Here is a 20,993-nt window from a genome sequence, read left to right as displayed (position 1 = left end):
TATGGGAGGACTAGACAACTGAAGTCCTAAGCATTGCACTGTGTGGGACTGGCTCTCATGTTCCACTTCAAGGTGATATGTTTCAAGCCTGGATGAAAGGGGGAAGAATTTCAATACATCTTTTTCTAGGCTGTCACTTCAGGTGACATGTTAAAGCTGTGAGTTGTTTTTGTAAAGGAACATGTTCACTGCTGGTGTTTATTGTTTTGTGACACTCCTTGAGATCAGCTGACACTCAGAAGTTCTGAGTTGAAAACCTGGATTAAGGAGTTGTAGCCTGGCTTTCAGAGAGCCATGTGCTGCCGTGCTTAAGGAGAGTCTTTCAATAGCTGGTTCTGTCCCTCTTACCCTCCCCAGGTCTTTCTGGTCTATGGCTTGACTTCCCTGTCTTAGCATGGACTGTTTGCTTACACTTTCTCTCATCCCAACTCCATAATTTATTTGTAAGCATCTTTATACCAGTGTTGTAGCCTCCATTGCTTTGATACATATGGCAACCAGTTATCCAGTCTCAAATTGTGTACACCGTCTGACAAAGGATATCTTGATTTATAGAACTATGAATGTGAAAGAGATTGGAACAAGTGATAAATAAGTTCATTTAATTATTCAGTTAATAAGTAACCATTATTAAAAAGAAAAAAATTATGTGAAAATGTTTTCTCTCAAAGTTGGGGACACGTGGCCATGAAATCTACTTTGTATTTCTATTGTCTGTTTCCCTAACCATGTTCAGTTTCTCTGCCATGTATAAATTTTCTCAGAAAGGATCTCATGATTAATTTCTTCCCATCTGGAATTTGTTGTTGTTGTTTGCCTCTACTTGTTGGTTTCTTGTTGATAAGTTGTCTTTGAGTGTTCCTAAGTCACATCATTTGTGTGTACCCTCTCTGCCATTCTAGGGTGGGAGTATCATCATAACATGCTGTCCCATGATAAGAAAGAATGAGGTGGTCCACCCTTGTGGATGCTGAACCCTGGTGAGGCACCATGTGTCCTGGGTCAGCCAGTGTAGTTTAGGAGATTTGAGCCTTTGTGATCTAGGCAGAATTTGCTGGGGCCTAAAGGATAATGCATTAACCAGAGTGTATCATAAGTGATCTTCAGAGCTGGCTGTCAAAAGAAAGGAGAATGGTTCTTAAAGCTATATGAAATCATGCTTTGTTTTCAGGTTAATAAAGAGAAATAACAGCATTTGGGGAGGGGAGGGAGAGTATTCCTTTGTTTATTCAGATTTTACTTTTTTTTTCTTCTGAAAAGCTAAACTATACAGTTGTAGTATTTGTAAAGCCATGGTCTATGTTTGATTTTTAATCAGGGATATGCAGAAAATTTTGTTAGATTAGCAGAATTTTCTGAACCCTGATTTTTCAAAAATGGCAGTTTACTGAAGTATTTTTGCTACAAAGTAGCTGTCAGGTTATTGTCTCTTCCAGGCCTTTATTCTATCAGTGAATTTCTAGTGAATTGAATTCTTTGGACACTTTTCAGCCTTGATTTTTAGTTGAACTTCCTGTTTATCACTATTCTTGAAATCCTTCTGCCTTTGCTTCAGTGAACTGTTCTGTCCTGATCATTCACTGTCTCTGTTTTGTATTTCTTTTTAGGTGCTTTGGTGGCTTTTTCTTTGTTCATGCCTCAAATCTGCAATGGCTAACTGGCAATCTGTGGTTCAAATCTGGTTTGTTGACATGTTTTATTTGGCCCTCAGTGTGTTTTGAAAATGTTTATAGTAGTTGCCAATAATAAAAATATAATATTTTATATTAAGAATTTGAATGTAACTTGGGGGGAAGTGACCTGGCTGCACTGGGTGGCCGTTCCCCTGTGGCAGTGATCCTCAGAGCTGCTCCTCTGGGAGGGGCACATGTTTGCTCCAGTGCTTTGGCTCCATGCTGTGCACTTCACTCGTTTGTTGTTGTCTAGCATCTGTACATTGCATTTGCAGACCATCTTCCATGGTATATTCACCAGGTTCTCATCTGAGGCCTCTCCTCTCCTCTCCACATGCTCTTCCTGAGCACCTCTGCCTCTATCAGTCGCGAAAGCCAGGCGGACGAGTCTGTTTGCCATCTTAAGGAATGTGTTTTCAGTTCAGTGGTTATGCCTGCTTTTCAATGTTTGAATTCATTTCTTCTTTGCATTTTAATGATGTTCTTTTCGTTGCTTTCAGATCTATAAAGTTTGATAGCTTGAAACAATTTTCTGGCTATGTATGTTAATTGAGACTTTTTATCTGCTTGTAGTGATTTCCAACTGTCATTTGAGTCTACCATGTCCCAGCAACTGAGTGGTCGTCGTATTGTGCATATAAACGATATAAAGATTAAATTGCTTTGTTTTTACTTTTTAATTTAAGTATATGTACAGCAGCATTGTCATTTTTCTTACTCTTGCAACTTTCCTACCTTTGCTTTAATACCTTTGTGTAAAAACCTGTCTTTGAGGTTTATACAATATTGCCTTTACCCCTCTTTGTGATCATCCACTAAAACTTCTGGCACAGACATTTCTCTCATCCTGTTCCCCTCAATTCATGAGAGATTTTGTCATCTGGTTCATAGTATTGCTATCCTCACTCTAAATCTTGCCACTGCTATGCCTGTGGACAATCCATTTAATATGCTGCCCACTAGGAGCTTAAAATCTACTTGGAGATAACAAACATAGTAAGTACATAAAAACAGTAAAAGTCTTACATAAAAATAACATTTTAAGTCATCTATAGAAGAAGTGGCATAGGTCTGTGTTTGATAAATTGCTAATAAAGTTATATAAGCAGTTTTTTGAAGGGTGGAAATCTCTTTCAGCCTAGATTCATGTTTCCGTGTAGAGGGATATCACTCCATGTAATTCCCTTGGCCCATCTTTGTCCAGGGAGGAGTGGCTGATCTTATTGGATAATTTGGGCAAGGAACTAGTCAGGGCCTAGCTCTCAGTCCCTCTCCTTTCTCCTTTCCTGGGGAGCAAGGTACCGGTAGCCTGTTCCTCTATGTTTTCCAGAAACTGACCTCTGTGTGGGGAAACCTGTGGTTTTCCGACTGTGACTGTGATTGCGCTGGTGAATTAGCTCAGTTCTTTTTTTAAAAAAATTAATTAATTAATTTATGGCTGCATTGGGTCTCCATTGCTGCACACGGGCTTTCTCTAGTTGCGGCCAGTGGGGGATACTCTTCGTTGTGGAGCACCAGCTTCTCACTGCTGTGGCTTCTCTTGTTGTGGAGCACGGGCTCTAGGTGCAGGCCTCAGTAGCTGTGGCTCACAGGCTGCAGAGCACAGGCTCAGTAGTTGTGGCACACGGGCGTAGTTGCTCCGCGGCATGTGGGATCTTCCCAGACCGGGGCATGAACCTGTGTCCCCTGCATCGGCAGGTGGACTGTCAACCACTGCACTACCAGGAAAGCCTGGCAGGTGGATTCTTAACCACTACGCCACCACGGAAGCCCTAGCTCAGTTCTTGGGTGAAGTTTTAGGAAGACATTGTTGCTATGCCTTTAAGTTACATTTAGAAATATGAGCTTTACCTATAATAAAGCTGACAATTTGATCTCCATCTATTTGACTTTTCTGTCTTGTTTCTCAATTATTCCAGAAGTGGGTAGGTAGGTAGGTAGCTGGGAGGAAGGGATTTTATTTAATGATCCCCTAAACCCCAGTGGTAATCATTGCTAAAATGTTCATAGGGAACATGATGCTAGCTTTTTTGAGGTTTGAGGTGAGTATTGAGAGATGGCAGAATTCAGGTAGGATTTTTTAAATGTGTTGACTTGAGAAATTCAGGCAGATGAAGATGAGTTCAAAGAACAGGAACTTGAACTCAAGTTCAAGCCGGCTTGAGCAAAAGGCTTTGGTAAGATGTTGGTAGTGATGAGACCAGGAAGATTGACCAGGGCAGATTGTATAGGACTTTGAATGCCTGATTGAGAAATTTGACTTTTTAATCTTATAAGTATCAGAAAACAATTGACAGTTCCTATGTAGGGGAATGGTAATGTTAAAGTTATATGTTAGGAAAGAGTTTTATGAATTGATGTTTCAGTAAAGTATAATACATACAAGAATATATCATCATTAGTGTCTAAGAGTAGGCTAACATTCAGTGGTAACAGCTATAAGTACCACCTAATCTTCACTGTAAATCATTTTGGAAGCACAAATGATTTAATAGGAAATAATCTTTCTTGAAGGTAGTCATTCCTTAAGTAGCTGTGATTTCTTTGAACAGAAGGCTGCTTCATGGGCTGATTTAGATGGACTTGGAGTCATCTTTTAGCATTAGAATTAACTTCCCAAAGCAAGCCTTTTTGAAGGAGGTGTACAAGTTTTTTATTGAGGGTGGTTTTTATGAATGTATGTTGGACCGTTTGTAGTATCTGACAAAATAAAATGAGATGAGAAAAATAGTTTTGGAATCCATCCAAGGTGATATGATTCAGTGTTAAGAAAGATTTGGCAGAGTAACCCTGAGCAGGTAAAAAGCCTGCTAAATGAAATTACATAAATTACATCTTTACTTAGCAGCTGACGTTCATGGAGAGTTTGGCTATGTGTCATGTGGATGGCTGAGGCCACAATAGGTGCCTACCAGTGTGGGCAGAGACCATTTTGTAACCCCAACAGTACGGTGTGAAATAGAGAAGGGTGCTCGTTTTTTCTTTCTCATAATTTCTTCTACCACTTTCTCCTCTACCCACACCAGCACCCCATTCTCCCACTTCCTAGCCACTATCGTGGTTAAAGGAGCCATGCCCAGCTTTGCCTGGGCTGTGTTAGATTGGCTGGCAGATGGAACCAAAAATAAGTCTGCTCATGGGGTGTCAGACCATGAGCTACTTTAGGAAAAACATGTTTTGGGTAGAGAGGTTAAATCAGTATCTGGGGTTATATAAGTGCTTTGTACGAGTAATTTTCATTTTAATTATACAGGTAATACCTTTTTCTCTTTTGTTATTAGTTTTCAATTATGCAAGTAGTGCTTGTAATTGAAGATGCAAACAATATAAAATATGTAAATACCCCCAGTCCCATTATCCTTTTCAAGGATAATTATTGTTAACGGTTTGTATATATTCCCAGATAAATTGGACCTTATTGTATTTATTGTTATGCAGCTTGCTTTTTTTCACTTAACAATATATCTTGGTGGCCTTTCTATGTCAGTAACTTTTAGGAATGCTGTATAATAAGTAGATCATAGGAAGGAATAGCAATGATTTACTTAACCACTTTCATATTGATGGATACTGGTAAGATTTTCCTAGTTACAGACTATGCCAGACAATTTCTGGAGGTCTGGAAAAGGAGGTTGGTACTTTAACTTTTTCTTTGATATATTATAAGAATAACCACTTATTAACCCCCTTTGTGCCAGACACAGTGCTAAATTTTTTACATACATCGTATAAACTTTGCAACAACCTGTGTCATAGGTGTTAACACCCCTTCCCAGGTAAGGAAAAAAATTGAAGCTCATTTGCCCAAGGTCTCACAGCCCATGAATGAAAGAACAAGGGTTAAAACCCAAGCCTGTGTCATCACAAAACCTTGCTCCTTTTCCACTTCTCATTTCTAAGTCTAAATATATTATTAGCAAGTAAAAAAAATTTTTTTTCTGCCAGTGATGTTGTTAGAATTAGCTTGAATATAATTTTCATGTTCTAATTTAAAATTCACTTCTTGTTTATTTGTAGTTCTGTAGTTTTCCTCTCTGTTGCTTTTCATGCATAGCTCTATTCTGCGTAGATTTGAAATATGGCAATAGGAATTGGCCCCTGTGGCTCATTCTATCTCCTATTCTAGTTTGTGGGTTAGAGAGTAGCAGTATACTATGTAGCAGTATTCAAGACTGAGAGAAATTTCTATTTAATAATTCTTTTTTTAAATTGAAGTATAGTTGATTTACACTGTTGTGTTAATTACTGCTGTACAGCAAAGTGATTCAGTTAAATATATTTTCTTTTTGTAAAAAAATATCTTCCATTATGGTTTATCATAGGATATTGAATATAGTTCTTTGGGCTATACAGTAGGACCTTGTTTATCCATCCTATACATAAAAGCTCACATCTGCTAACCCCAACCTCCCACTCCAGCCCTCACCAAGCCCATCCTCCTTGGCAACCACCAGTCTGTTCTCTGTGTCTGTGATTCTGTTTCTGTTTCATAGATAGGTTCATTTGTGTCATAGTTTATTTACTTTTTTTTTATTTTAATTTTTTATCTGCACTGCACGGCATGTGGGATCCTATTTCCCCGACCAGGGATCAAACCTGCACCCCCTGCATTGGAAGTATGGAATCTTAGCCACTGGAATGCCAGGGAAGTCCCTGTGTCATAGTTTAGCTTCCACATATAAATGATATCATATGGTATTTCTCATTCTGTTTCTGACTTACTTCACTTAGTATGATAATCTCTAGTTGCATCCATGTTGCTGCAAATGGCATTATTTCGTTCTTTTTTATGGCTGAGTAGTATTCCATTGTATATATGTACCACGTCTTCTTTATCCATTCATCTGTCCATGGACATTTAGGTTGTTTCGATGTCTTGGCTATTGTGAATAGTGCTGCTACGAACATAGGGATGGACAGAAGACCTAAATAGACATTTCTCCAAAGACGAAGTACAGATGGCCAATAGGCACATGAAAAGATGCTCAACATTGCTAATTTTTTTTAAAATAAATTAATTTATTTTTGACTATGTTGGGTCTTCATTGCTGTGTGCGGGCTTTCTCTAGTTGCAGCAGGCGGGGGCTACTGTTCGTTGTGGTGCACAGGCTTCTCATTGAGGTAGCTTCTCTTGTTGCAGAGCACGGGCTCTAGGCGCACGGGCTTCAGTAGTTGTGGCTCATGGGCTCTAGAGCTCAGGCTCAGTAGTTGTGGTGCACGGGCTTAGTTGCTCCGCGGCATGTGGGATCTTCCCAGACCAGGGCTCAAACCTGTGTCCCCTGCATTGGCAGGCAGATTCCTTAAGCACTGTGCCACTAAGGAAGCCCCAACATCTCTAATGATTAGAGAAATGCAAATCAAAACTACAGTGAGGTACCACTTCACAACAGTCAGAACGGCCATCATTAAAAAGTCTTTGAGGGACTTCCCTGGTGGCACAGTGGTTAAGAATCACCTGCCAATGCACGGGACACGGGTTCAAGCCCTGGTCCGGGAAGATCCCACATGCCGCAGAGCAACTAAGCCCGTGTGCCACAACTATTGAGCCTGTGCTCTAGAGTCTGAGAGCCACAACTACTGAAGCCCGTGCACCTACAGCCCGTGCTCCTCAACAAGAGAAGCCACCACTATGAGAAGCCCACGCAATACAATGAAGACCCAATGCAGCCAAAAATAAATAAATAAATTTATAAAAAAAAAAAAAAGTCTTTGAATAATAAATGCTGGAGGGGGTGGAGAAAAGGGAACCCTCCTACACTGTCGGTGGGAATGTAAGTTGGTGCAGCCACTGTGGAAAACAGTATGGAGGTTCCTCAGAAAACTAAAAGTAGAATTAACATATGATCCAGCAGTCCCACTCCTGGGAATATATCCAGACAAAAACTATAATTCAAAAAGATACATGCACCTAATAATAATTCTTAAGCTTCTGAGGTCTGCATTGTAAAACTTATTACCTTGTGCATTGCTTTGCCCTCCCCCAGGCCGTGGCACTCTAAGGTAGTGAGAGCAAGAGAGAGGGCATCTCTACCCAAGCAGGGGACGATGTCAGGCCTCTTACCTAGCCAGCTGGGTAGAGGGAACTTTTTTCCTTCCAGTTAGGAATGGCGTTGACACTTGCCCCACCCCCTACCTCTTTGGCTTTGTGGAAGTAAGTGAATCTGAGAATGAGCGTGCTTTCCTACCTCCAGGCCTTTTGCTCAGCTCAGTGAAAGCTCTTCTCTGTACTGTACTGTATGTCCTGAAGCTCTTCCTGCTTGTAAGGGGATTGGGATGAAGTGTGGGGGGAGAAATCTTGAATACTTGATTTTAGAGTAGTGAACCTGAGAGGATCTGTTAAAAACCATTCACTTACAGTCCAAGTAAAACTTCTTGACAAGCTATTTTAGGGTCAACCTCTGATATTTAGGCCTTGTTTCCCTTCCTAGGTTGAAAGCTGCCTGAAGATGGGGACCATATTTTTGCTGCCTTTACCCTCCTTCCAGCACCAAGCTCAGTCTGACAGCAAGTAGCATTAATTGGCTTATCACTCATCAGGTGATAAGTGAACAACACTGGATTTTAGAGTGTTGCCCTTAGAAAGGTTTGAATTCAGGTGGAAAGGATTAGTTACCCAGATGGAGGATAAATATTTTACAATTAAGGATGTGCGAATAATTTTAGGCAAGATACAACAGTAACTGACCAAGCTTAGGTAGATTTTCCTCTGAGTTGATTTTACATACTGGCATTTATATTTGGTCTCACTAACATCATCATAGATAACCAAGAATTGATGTAAGAAGATATTTTAATTGTAAGATTTGTTGAGAAAAAAAGCAGATAGTATACATGTGACCCATCTGATGCTGGGTGAGAAGTGGCATCTTCGATAGTAAGATTGACGCATGAATTCTCTCACTTTTCTTGCCCTGATCAGCTGAAATGCCAGGAGAGGGAGGGAGGGGCTGGCCATGTGCCACTGCAGCCTAAGTGGACTTTTAAGTAGCCATTCCTGTCCTATTTGCTTCCTCAATGTTTAGCTGTGTAGGGGCAACCAAAAGGGAAAAAGGAAGGGCCTGACTTTTTGCTGGTGGTAGAAGCTGCTTTCTTTCAGATCTAGCAGATCAGGAAACAAACTTCAAAGATTAGTGACCCAGGTTGCCATGGCAAGGCTAAAAGATGGATGATTATTCATTTTTATATTATTTATTCTTATGTTCCCATTCTTTTTTTTTTTTTTTTGCGGGCCTCTCACTGTTGTGGCCTCTCCCGTTGCGGAGCACAGACTCTGGACGCGCAGACTCAGCGGCCATGGCTCACGGGCCCAGCCGCTCCGCGGCATGTGGGATCTTCCCGGACCGGGGCACGAACCCGTATCCCCTGCATCGGCAGGCGGACTCTCAACCACTGCGCCACCAGGGAAGCCCATGTTCCCATTCTTTAGTGCTAATCTTATTGTGTCTGTTTCCTGCTATTGATTATGCTTCTGTAAATTAGAATATCTTCCACACATTACAGAAGGAAAAAATGGATATAAATGAATCTAAGATGATAATTCAAAATATGCTATTTAAGTTTATCATTACTATTTTAATAATGGGCAGTCATGTTTCAGAAAAGGAGCTGAGTGGTTTAGCTCTTTCCAAACTGAATTGGGCTGTCTTTTCGTTTGGATCATGAGTTTCATGTCAGCTTTCCCATGGAGATCATTTAGTACATCCCTGGATACTTTACAATGAACTTTCCCCAATTTTTTAGTTTTCTACTCACTCTTCACATTTTGGTACCTTCCTCATAAAAACAAAACAGAACACCCTGCTACCACTTAGGAGTGATCAAAGCCTAATTTTAGTGGAAGATGCATCTATAAAACGTTATTACACAATTATGAATATACCCTCAGAAGGCTATCTTTAGGATTAGGAGCTGACAGCATTATGTGGGAAGCTTAATATTTAAATGAATTGTTTTGCGATTTTGAAACAGGTGATTTTTTTTTTTTTGAGGCAAGTCAGAATTTTTTTTTTAATTGAAGTATATAGTTGATTTACAGTGTTGGGCTAACTTATGCTGTACACAAAGTGACTCAGTTATACACATATATACATTCTTTTTTTATATTCTTTTCCATTATGGTTTACTCCAGGAGATTGGATGTAGTTCCCTGTGCTATACATTAGAACCTTGTTGTTTATCCATTCTAAATGTCATAGTTTGCATCTCCTAACCCCAAACTCCCAGTCCATCCCTCTCCCTTCCCCCTTCCCCCTTGGCAACCACAAGTCTGTTCTCTATATCTGTGAGTCTGTTTCTGAAACAGGTTATATTTTTTAAGAAATAAAAATCTCTAAGTCCTGCTAGGTAAGAAAACACAGAATTGCAAAGAACTAGATTATATTTGTTGCCTAGAAAACCCTACTCTTCTTACGAGGGCTTATCTGTTTCTGAAATTTCTATTACTATCATTTTGATACAAACACAAAATGTGACATAATTATGTTGGAGGACTGGGTGAGATAGGAAGTGAAACAGGAGGGATGGAAGAGTTTAGTCGTCTGATAGTGGCATGACAGAAATTCAATAAATAACTCATAAAATTTGATAGCCAAACAATCGTCATATATGCATATTATGTAGGAAAATTGAGGTCAGTACTGGAGGAAATGCCTAGAAGATTTGACGATACTTGCCTCTGGGAAGGGAGACTGGGTTGGGGGGGGCGGGCAGTGGAAGAGTTCTTTTTTCATCATAAACCACTTCATTCTTTTTTATTTTTTAAACTTATGTGCATGTGTTACTTTTACATGATGGCATTTCACAGAGTTGACTGGGAAATGCGTCTTTATAGAATTGGTTAAAATATAAGGTAAATGAAGGGCAGAGACCTTGTCTTATTTATCCCATGTCCCTAGGATAGACTTGACACAGTGAGGGTTTGATACTTAATGAATGAAGCAATTGCAGAGATGAAATTTCTGGAGTATGAATGAGATTAGAACCTTCAGGATGGAAGACAAATGCTCTCCACTGAGCTGTAAACTACATAGAGCAAGGGGTCTTGCTTGCTTTTTGTTGTGTCTTGTACATAGGTGTCTGGTATAGAGTAGGTGCTCAGCAAATGCTCAGGGCTCTCTTTAAAATAGACAATTCAAGAATTATAGCCTTGAGGGCGAGAAGTAAGGGTACTTCCCTCAGCTTGTGTATTGTTGCATATATCCAGCTGAAGCATACTCCTTGCCTCACTTGGTTGATCCTTTGTTAGGCATAAAATCAGAGCTAATCAATTGCACAAAGTCTTTGTATATTCAGTAAACTTTTTTAGTAGGGCTTTCTATGTACAAAACTTGGCATTAGGCTCTATAGAGGTTATAAAGATGAATAAGGCTCAGTGTCTGACTCCAAAGAAAATATAGTCCAGAAGGGGAAATCAAATTTCTATGTGTTTAACTATTATGTACAAAACATATTATGAGGCCTAAGCAGCTTGTGTGGGAGAAAGGAGGAAGGCATAATTAAATCTCACAGAGGGTGGGAGGGTAGAGAGACTGATTAAAGTGCAGACCAGGGAAGGGAGGGGGTGAATCAGGAAGGCTTCCTTTGCTTTCTGTTCCCCTCTCCTCCCCACCTCACCCCCGCCTTTCACTCTTTTATTTCCTTTCTGCCTTCCTTTGTTTCTGCATTTACCTAGTGCCTGCCATGAGCCAGGAAACGTGCTACCTGCCAGAATTGAAAGATAAATTAAGGATCTTATGGTCTGGTTGGAGAGACAGACATGTAACCAAAAAATTACAGTATGATGAGTGCGATGAAAGAGTTCTAGCAAAAAATTAAGGAGTTAGGCAGTGTCTCACAGGAAAATCAGCAGCCTTGGTTTGAATAGAAGTGTTATTTATAACACCATTTCTTGAATTACAATGTGCCAGGCACTGTGCTGTGAGCATTTTTATATATTTACTCTTAATAATAATCCTCAGAACAACTCTGTGAAGTAGGTATAAGTAGATATTACTCTTCCCACTTTAGAGATGAGGAAGGCATGTGATATGTTAAATGACATGCCTTAGACCACATATTCAGTAAATGACTGAACTATATCTAGGTCTGACTCCAAGGTTTATTCTATTCAAGAAACAACTAGAGGAATCCTTATATATTGCTGGTAGAATTGTAAAATGATACAGCCACTTTGGAAAACAGTTCCTTAAAAGGTTGAGTAGAGGTACATATGACCCAACAGTTCCACTCAAGAGAAATGAAAACAAACATCAACCCAAAAATGGATGTCATAACAGCACTATTCACAATAGTTCTGAAGTGGAAACAACCCACAGGTCCCATCAGTTGATGAATGGTTATCCATACACTGGAATATGTAGTCATAAAAAGGAAATGAATTGATAACATGCTATAACATGGATGAACCTTGCAAACAAACATTAAGCTAGGTGAAAGAAGTCAGTTACAAAGACCACATTTTATGATTTCATTTATATGAAATGTCCAGAATAGGCATATATACAAGTTAGATTAGTGATTGTCAGGGGCTCATAGAAGGGGAAAAGGAGGTAATGGCCTGGGGTTTCTTTTTAGGGGGTAATGAAAATGTTCTAAAATTGTGATGGGTGCACAACTTTGTGAATATACTAAAAAAAAACACTTTTAACTTTATACTTTAAATGGACGAATTGAATGGTATGTGTTTAAAACAAAACATTGTTTAAACAAAATAGTTTAAAACAAAACATCCTGAGACTCTGAAATTGAATTTTCTGCTCTAGGTAGCTAGAAGTATCATTACTTATTGTAAAAATAAATAAGCAACTGATCGTCACTTACAGAGTAAGACTGGCTTTTTCCTCGCATGTTATTTATCAACATTTACTTTACGTTAATGTCTTTTTTTTCCCAGCTGCTTTGGGTGTTAGTTGCTGCATGCGGGCTTTCTCTAGTTGCTGCATGCGGGCTTTCTCTAGTTGCTGCATGCGGGCTTTCTCTAGTTGCTGCATGCGGGCTTTCTCTAGTTGCAGCAAGCGGGGGCTACTCTTCGTTGTGGTGCACCGGCTTCTCATTGAGGTAGCTTCTCTTGTGGAGCACAGGCTCTAGGTGCACAGGCTTCAGTAGTTGTGGCTCACGGGCTCTAGAGCACAGGCTCAGTAGTTGTGGTGCACGGGCTTAGTTGCTCCATGGCATGTGGGATCTTCCCGGACCAGGGATCGAACCCATGTCCCCTGCATTGGCAGGCAGATTCTTAATCACTGCACCACCAGGGAAGTCCCTAATAATGTCTTAAAGTATATTATTAGCTAATAGAGTTTGTCTAGTAAGTTTTAAATAAGATTTCTAAAAATAGTGCAGCCTGTTTTGTAAGTTCATTTGGAGAAAGTTTGAAGCATTGAGGATAGATGTGTAAATAAAGTTGGGTTTTAACAATTGGTTGATACTTAAATCTTTGGAGCAGACATATGGAAATTGTTGGTTGTTAAAACTCGGAACCTTCCTGGCACTTTTCTTCAAAGCCATGCCATAGACTCTGGTATCCCGGTAGCAGTTGTGAAGGCTGCTGCAAGTGATGTGATTAAAACCCAGAGAGATCATGTTGCAGAGTGTAGCAGCCCCCAGGCCAAGTATTGGATAAGGCTCAATATGTTTTCGTGTCCTGCTACAAAATCAGGCACTTAAAAATAATTCTTTCTGCTAGAGTGAAAGGAAAAGAGCCCTGAATAAGCAGTAGATGGGAGCAGAACCAAAAAATTAGACTTAAGTGCTGAGAGTCTCTTTTGGACAGTAATTACAGTGACAGTTACTTATAAAGTACAGGCAAGTTCCTGGGGGTGGATTTTTAAAAAGTCTACCTGTCTGTCTTATTGTAGAATGAACAAAAAAGTAGCTGTTTGGTTTTTTTATATTATTGATTGAGTTCAGATGCTTTTTAGTATCTATGCCAATTATTTGGATTGTGGTGGCTGGTAGGCTAATTAAGTTTTCAAAAGACTGATTTGGAAGGGTTGTTAATACCTCAGAAAATGGGACCAGATTTCAGAATAATTAATTAAATTTATAGAATACCCACTATGTGCAAGGGCCTGTACCAGTGTCCTAAAGAATCTAAAAGCAGTGTAAGACCTAGCATTTTTTATCTGAATTTTACTGTCTCCTTGCTGGAACTTATAAATCCATCTGCTGCAATGCATAATTGAATTCTCCCTTGCTAATCTTTGGATTATCAAAGAGATTCTGTCTGAGACATGACTTCCATCTTGGCCCACTTGTGACCCTAGTTAATCACTTGACCTCCTTGGGATGTGTGGACAGTAGTTGTTCTAAGCCTTGATCATCATCTCATGTACTTAACTGGTATATAAAAAGCCCTAGGTAGATCACTGAGGCATGAGGTTCAGTCCTTACCTGCCCAATGCTGTCCTTGAGCCAGGCCAGGCGAGTGATTCTATCTATGTCTCTACTCCCAGTTCTCTGTATGTGTTTGGGGGAGGATGGGATGGAGAGGAGAGAGACATCACCTTTGAGGGGTTTCATGAACGAGCCAGGTAAGCGCTCATAGGTTGGTCTCAACTGCCTTCTCCAAGGTACTTTTGTCAGAAGCCATTACAGATTTGGACTGGAGCTTAATAACAAAAAGAATGGAGTAAAAATATCCCTGCCTACACTTAGGCTAACGGTTGCATCTTAGCAGAACATCCTAACAGTTGCCACCAAGATTATTTTGTAGACAGGGTCTCAAAGGAGATAGAAGATAATGGATAGTTAACCTCAAGAATCCTGCTCATGGTCATGGGGGTGCTGTTGGAGTCCTCTTTTTTTTTTTTTTGGCCTTGCTGTGTGGCTTGTGGCATCTTAGTTCCCCAATTGGGGATCGAACCTGTGCCCCACCTGCAGTAGAATCTAGGAGCCCTAACCACTGGACTGCCAGGGAATTCCCTCTTTTTTTTTGAGTCTTTTTTCTTGAGTTTGTTTGTCCTATTTGGTCTAGTATTCCTAGGGATACTGGGAGCTAGCCTTGGAGTTAGGCCCTTTTTTTAATCAGCAAAAATAAGAAAAAAATTTCCTCCTGTTACCCAGGGATTACCATTGTTAGTATCATGGTGTATATTCTTCTGAACGTTTCCTTTGTATATCTGTGTACACATATACATATTTATTTAACCATCATGAAAGCATAGTATTCATATTCTCTATTCTGCTTTTTTAAAATCTTATTTTATTTATTTTTAAAATAAATTTATTTTTATTTTCTTTTTGGCTGTGTTGGGTCTTCGTTGCTGTGCGCGGGCTTTCTCTAGTTGCAGCGAGTGGGGGCTGCTCTTCGTTGTGGTACACAGGCTTCTCACTGCGGTGGCTTCTCTTGTTGCAGAGCACGGGCTCTAGGTGCACGGGCTTCAGTAGTTGTGGCATGCGGGCTCAGTAGTTGTGGCTCGCAGGCTCTAGAGCGCAGACTCGGTAGTTGTGGCACACGGGCTTAGTTGCTCCACGGCATGTGGGAACTTCCCAGACCAGGGCTCGAACCCATGTCCCCTGCATTGGCAGGCAGATTCTTTACCACTGCGCCACCAGGGAAGCTCCGCTTTTTTTTAAGTTAGCATTTAATTTCAGTAAGTTTTCATCTCATCTAATTTTACCATATTCAGATTTTTCCAATTCTCTCCCAAATATCCTTTTAAACTAGTTTATTTAAAGTAATATGCAATCGTATGCACATTGTATCTATTTCCTTTAATTTCTTTTAATCTAGCACAGTTCCTATCTTTTCTTTTTCATTTTATAATAATAATAACACTGACTTATTGAGAACTTCTGCAGAACCAACTTTTGGATGAGCTGATTGCTTCCTGTGATGTCTATCCCTTGTATTTCCTGTAAACTGCCAATTATATCCAATAGTTTGATGGAGCGAAGGAAAGTATTTTTTGCTTGGATGCCAAACAGAGCTTATGTCTGAATTTCACAGTGTATCACATCAGAAGTCACATCTGGTTGGCCCACTGTTAACGATGCCAAGATTGGCCATTGGATTAAGGTGGTGGGATTAGGTCTCTTTACAGTGTAGTTAGGTTCTCCGTGCAACCATAGATAACGTGGGTAGCGTTACTTTGGCACTTTACAAACCCCCATCAGCCATGCACTTAATGACTTTAGCCTAATTGGTGACCCTTGCCTAAATCAACAGTTTTATGGGGCTTGCAAAATGATGTTTTCTTTCTGAAATTCCTTCTGTATCTATTAGCTGGCATTCTTCTGCAATGTAGAACTAGGGCTATTCGGTTACTCTAAAAGGTAGGATAAATGCATGAGTTTTAAAAAGTTGCTATTAAGGGACTCCCAGATTTTCATTGATATGTGTTTTGGTTAGCTACAGTCTTTTCTTGTTGTTGTTTTTAATGCTTAAACTGGTAAAAGTTTGGCCAGTGGGAGCCGCTTTTTAATGCTTAAACTGGTAAAAGTTTGGCCAGTGGGAGCCGCTTTTGGTCCTGTAGAACAGGTTTCAGAAAGCATGTGGTGCTTAGGTTGGTGCTATTGCTCTCCCCATTGTCCACTTTTGTAGCTCAAAACCTTTACTTTTAAATCCTCAAATCTTTGGGAATTTCCTGGCGTCCAGTGGTTAGGACTCCACGCTCTCACTGCCAAGGGCCTGGGCTCAGTGCCTGGTCAGGGAACCAGGATCCCGCAAGCTGCCTGGTGCGGCCAAAAAAAACAAACAAAACCAAAAATGAGTCTAGGAAATGCTTGAGAGGGGCTCACTTCATACTTCTAGATTAACCCACTACTATTACAATGCAAACCCCCATCCTCACATGTGCACATTGAGGAATAATTCTAACAGTGCTCAAAATGCCACATTTTCATGACAACTTAAAGAGCCTATCCACTTTTAAAGAGATGTGCACATTTTGCCCAAGTCTCTGCAGTTCAGTTTTGTGGTTTAATGCCCCTCATTTTTTATACCCAGATTTCGAGGAATATGCATATATCTCAACAATGGTTTTCTGCTGATGTTTATCTAAGAAGATAATATGTTAATGTTTCACAAACTCAGTACAACATTTTTTTTCTTCAAAGCAATATGCAGAAGAGCTTCAGTTATTGATACATTCCAATTATCCTTGAGAGAACATGACATTTGGAAAACCATGCTGCATGTCAACAAAGAGGGTGTGGGTTCTAGATGGGCCTGGCACTAAGAGGCCTTATTACTGCATATGAAGAAATGGTGTTGTTTGACAGTGTCTTAAGGATATAACATAATAGCATGATAATTTGCTACAGGTGTGTTTATTGTGTTTTAGTTCCCTTTTAGGAAAGAAGAAGAGGTAGGAGACATGATCAGGAAGGTCTAGGATACCTAGGTCATGTGAGACCTCATAGACCAAGGAGTAAGGACTTCGTATTTTATTTTGAGTGAGAGACGGAACAAGATTTTCAAAGGAGGAATGACATGATCTGTCTGAACCTTGAAAAGGGTCATTCTACATGGAGAATCGACTGGGGAGGAGGTAGGGAAAGTTCATGGGGAAAGAGTGGAACTAAGACCAGTCAGGAAACCATTGCATTAGTTCAGGCTTTGGCTTGGGTAGCCTCAGTGGATGATGCTGAGTAGTTATATTTCAGGCACATTTTTGAAGTGGGACCAACAGGATTTGCCAACTCATCAAATGTGGGATGTGAATTAAAGAGAGGAGTTGAGGAAGATGCCAAGGGTTTTGGCCAGAGCAGCTGGTGAATAGTTCTGCCATTTACTGAAACTGGAGGCAGGTTTAGAGGAGAAGATCAAGAGCTCAGTTTTGGACGTGTTATGTTTGAGATGCTGTTTAGATATCTAAGTGATTTCGAATAGGTAGCAGAATATGGAAATCTGGGTTTCCTTGGGGTGGGAGGTGGGAGAGTCAGAGCTTGGAAGTAAAGATTTCGGTGTCATCAGCCACGGGACTAGTTGGGATCACTAAAGGAGTGAATATAGATAGAAAAGAGAAGTCTGAGGATCGATCCTCGGGACATTCCAACCTTTGTAATGGGAAGATGAGAATCCAGCAAATGGGACTGAGTGGCAGTCAGTGATGTAGGAAGCTTTTGTGAGGCCAAGTGAAGAAAAGGGTTTCACGAAGGAGAGTAGGGTCAGCTGGGTCAAATGCTGCCGGTAGATCAAGAAAGGTTAGGATTCAGAACTGACCATTAGATTTTGCAGTATAGTGGTCTCCGGGAACATGACAAATAATGTCTCTGCTTTACCTCACTACCTTTACCCTTGTGGACTTAAAACACTATCTGATATTCTTGGCAGTTGCTCAGAAACTTCTCCACTTGCCACCGCTGTTTCAACCTCGACGTCTTTGTGTTTCCTAGTTCTAAACTACGGGCTTCATACCCCAACTTGAGCCCTCACTTCTGTTCTCTTCCCTCGATTTCACATACTTGTCTGACTCTTCCCAAGATGTTGCACATCTATTTTCCCTTATAATGCTCCTGATCTGGTTCTCCCTCTGGTCCCAGCACTTTCTGCTAACCATTTTGGGAGTTTGTAACTATTTTGGGTGTGTCATGGACTCCTTTGGTAATCAGATGAAGTTTATAGGCCCCTCTCCAGGAGAATACTTTTAATTGCATAAAATAAAATACATGAGATTACAAAGAAAACCAATCATACTGGAATGTAGTTATCAAAATATTAAAAACTAATTTGTGATAAAAATATATTTGTTATTATATTTAATGTATTAAATAACACATTCTAGCAGTGGGCCTAAGAGCTATTGTAAATTTAGAGTAATGATAAGTGTAAATGATATTGCAGTATACCTCCAGCAACTGTATTATATGAAAATATATGTGGTTTTTATTAGAGACAAAATCGCAGGTACTGTCAATCCTAACGTGGTTTGTTGTTGTATTCATAATAGAGTGGATTTTTTACATTTAGTTTCAAGTTAATGAAAATAAAGATAAAATTTTATTCCCATGTAAGTCTTGGTTAAGAACCTAGAGAGAGAACTATCATGCAGGTGTGAGGAGAGCACTGAGTGCTCACCAGGTGGGGGAGCAAGCCTGGTCTGCATGGAAGCATCCTGCCACATTTCTCATGGGGAGTGGAGGATTCAGACATTGACTTTATGCCTTGAGTAGTAGAGTGCCAGGGTAGGTTCTTGAGCAGGAATAATAACTTTATAAAATGCATTTGAAAAAATCAGAAAACCCATGGTAAACACTGTCATTTAATGTATGTTTGGCTAGATTCTTTCAATTTTCAAAAATTGGCTTCTTTATTTTAGTATAGAAGGTTTCTTCTTTTGCCTCTGTGTGCTTCTTTCCCTGACTAGCTATCCAAAGTTGCTTACGATCTGTATTTTATTCTTCAGGAGTTCAGTTTGAGTGATCTGTCTACATTCTTTTTCTTATGGGGCAGGGACAGCTGGAGAGGGAAACTGGTGCTTTTGTGCTTTCATTTGCCTCTAGGATGCTTCTGCATTGTTTTCCAGCAAAGGGCCCTTCCCTTTGTGGCAAAGGAGTGAATTCTGATATTCAGGGGAAAAAATCAGAGAGAAACCTTGCCCATTTAAAAATTGGGTTCTATTTTCTTCCTGTTGAGTTTTGTTTTTCGGTTTTTTCTTTTTGGCTGCACAGCTTGTGGGATCTTAGTTCCCCAAGGGATCAAACCAGGGTCCCGTTGTGAAAGCACGGAGTCCTAACCACTGGACCACCAGGGAATTCCCATTACTGTTGAATTTTAAGAGTTCTTTGAATACTTTTGGGTATCAGTCCTTTATTAGATACACATTTTGCAGATATTTTCTAGCAGCATGTGGCGTTGTCTTTTCATTTTCTTAAGTGTCTTTCACAGAGCAGAAGTTTTTAATTTTATTGAAGTCCATTTTACCATTTTTTTCTTGATGGATTATGCTTTGGTGTCAAGCCAAGGTCACTTAGATTTTTTCCTGTTATCTTCTAGAAGTTTTAGAGTTTTGTGTTTTACATTTAGGTCTATGATCCATTTTGAGTTAATTTTTGTGAAAGGTGTATGGTTAGTGTCTAGGTTCTTTTTTTTGTATGTGGATGTGTCTATTCACTTATTTTTAATACTCTCTTTTGGAAGAGATTTTTAAGTTGCTAAATAATGTATCTCAATCTTCATCTTTCCAACTACATGGAGTCCACGTTTTTGACAATGGTCCCAAATGGTGGTCTCCCTCATAGTTATTAGATGGTATTATGTGAACTATTTCTAACAAAGTTTCATTTTTCTTACATTGTGTCCAAGAGAAACACACATAACATGATACGTTAAATACAACGGTTTTGCATAAGAGTAAGATAAATGTCTGTTTTGGTACCTCTTTGAAAGGTATCTAAATGTATGCTTATAATCATCAGTTCTTACGGTTCTTTTCACCAGTCTAACTTCAGTATTACATGATATTAGACTAATAGGAGACTGAAAGTATAATTTTTACTAACTCCTTGAAACTCATCTACTGAATTTTTTTTTTTAATAATAAAGTTTTTTTTTTTTTTTTTGGCGGTATGAGGGCCTCTCACTGTTGTGGCCTCTCGCGTTGTGCAGCACACGGTCCGGACGCGCAGGCTCAGCAGGCTCAGCAGGCTCAGCAGCCATGGCTCACGGGCCTAGCCACTCCACGGCATGTGGGATCTTCCCAGACCAGGGCACGAACCCGTGTCCCCTGCATCGGCAGGCGGACTCTCAACCACTGTGCCACCAGGGAAGCCCCTATAATTCAGATTTTTAAAATTATTTTATTTTTATTTTTGGCTGCATTAGGTCTTCGTTGCTGCACGCGGGCTTTCTCTAGTTGCGCCCAGCGGTGCGTGGGCTTCTCGTTGCGGTGCGTGGGCTTCTCATTGCGGTGGCTTCTCTTGTTACAGAGCACGGGCTTCAGTAGTTGTGGCACTTGGGCTCAGTAGTTGTGGCTCACAGGCTCTAGAGTGCAGGCTTAGTAGTTGTGGCGCATGAACTTAGTTGTTCCGTGGCATGTGGGATCTTCCCGGACCAGGGCTCGAACCCATGTCCTCTGCATATTGGCAGGCGGATTCTTAACCACTGTGCCACCAGGGAAGCCCTCACCTACCAAATTTTTGACAGAATAGTTTATGTTGTGATTAGATTTGTCATTCTACTATCCCAGGAGATTTTAGTATTTGGGGACATTGTCGTATATATATTCTTTCTTCCAAATTATGGTTGTAGAATATGTTAAATGATGTTAACTGTTATCAGTACCAGTGGGAACTCTATGGTTTATATTATTCTCATCCATAATTGTAACTTTTTGGCACCTGTACCTTCCGCCATCTCATCCTTCCCAGAATTGTCATCCA

At 40.1% G+C, this 20,993-nt stretch overlaps 1 protein-coding gene across 7 annotated transcripts in view; it reads left to right on the top strand.

The window, feature by feature from the left end:
• RNF38 (ring finger protein 38) overlaps nt 1-20,993 on the top strand; it is a 124,158-nt gene that overhangs the window by 29,696 nt on the left and 73,469 nt on the right. The gene's annotated exons all lie outside the window — the stretch shown is intronic.

This window comes from Orcinus orca, chromosome 6, assembly GCF_937001465.1.
Source record: "Orcinus orca chromosome 6, mOrcOrc1.1, whole genome shotgun sequence".
Classification (NCBI taxonomy): domain Eukaryota; kingdom Metazoa; phylum Chordata; class Mammalia; order Artiodactyla; family Delphinidae; genus Orcinus; species Orcinus orca.
The sequence above is the reverse complement of the archived record's forward strand: the minus strand, read 5'-3'. Positions and strand labels throughout refer to the sequence as shown.